This window comes from Trypanosoma cruzi (assembly GCF_000209065.1).
Source record: "Trypanosoma cruzi strain CL Brener chromosome Unknown tcruzi_1047053406713, whole genome shotgun sequence".
Lineage (NCBI taxonomy): Eukaryota > Euglenozoa > Kinetoplastea > Trypanosomatida > Trypanosomatidae > Trypanosoma > Trypanosoma cruzi.
This window is the reverse complement of record NW_892027.1, coordinates 1-682: the sequence shown is the minus strand read 5'-3', so window position 1 is coordinate 682 and position 682 is coordinate 1. Positions and strand designations below refer to the sequence as shown.

General features: G+C 50.9%; 1 non-coding gene across 1 annotated transcript, besides 3 other annotated features; it reads right to left on the bottom strand.

Annotated features, from left to right (window-relative positions):
- Positions 1-6: 6 nt before the first annotated feature.
- Positions 7-31: a microsatellite.
- Tc00.1047053406713.10 lies at positions 32-143 on the bottom strand. Its single transcript, XR_008254003.1, has one exon. It is a non-coding gene; the product is annotated as a spliced leader RNA (transcript).
- Positions 144-563: 420 nt separating this feature from the next.
- Positions 564-606: a microsatellite.
- Positions 607-621: 15 nt separating this feature from the next.
- Positions 622-646: a microsatellite.
- Between the last annotated feature and the right edge of the window lie 36 nt (positions 647-682).

Below are 682 nucleotides of genomic sequence, written 5' to 3'. Positions count from 1 at the left end.
CCCCCCAAAAAAAAAAAAAAAAAAAAAAAAAGGGGTCCGTAGACCCCGGTCAAAAGAAATTGACCAAACATAACCCCCAGAGGCGGGTTGGAAGCTTCGCGTACCAATATAGTACAGAAACTGTATCAATAATAGCGTTAGTTGAAAGGAGTTGTGTTCCACAACGGTTTTCAATTTTGATGAGGGGTCCTTCGCGGCACTTGGGACCGTGTACAAAAACCCCCCCCCCCCCTCCCAGGCCACACTGGGGAGGGGTCAGGGTCCGGGACTTCGGCCCCGGGATAGCGCCGTGGACGGCGTCAGGGGGCGGAAAAGACGCACATGGCGAGTGTGGAACAGCAAATGCAGCCGAGTGTGCGAGCAAGGCAAAAACACCGGAAAACACAGGAAGAAGCGCGGCATACGCGGAAAAAAGGGGAATAAAAGGAACGAGACGGAGAAAACACAAAACAAAACAAAGATGCAGGCAATAGCAGCCATGAAGCGAAAATGAGGGGGCCCGAAGGAGGTGGCGGACACGCAACGTGGGGGGGGGGGGGCAGCCGCACGAGGGGGTACGGGGCTATATATATATGGGTATATATATATAGGGGTATATGTATATATGGCGGACAGACCCACAAAAAAAAAAAAAAAAAAAAAAAAAGGGGTCCGTAGACCCCGGTCAAAAGAAATGACCAAA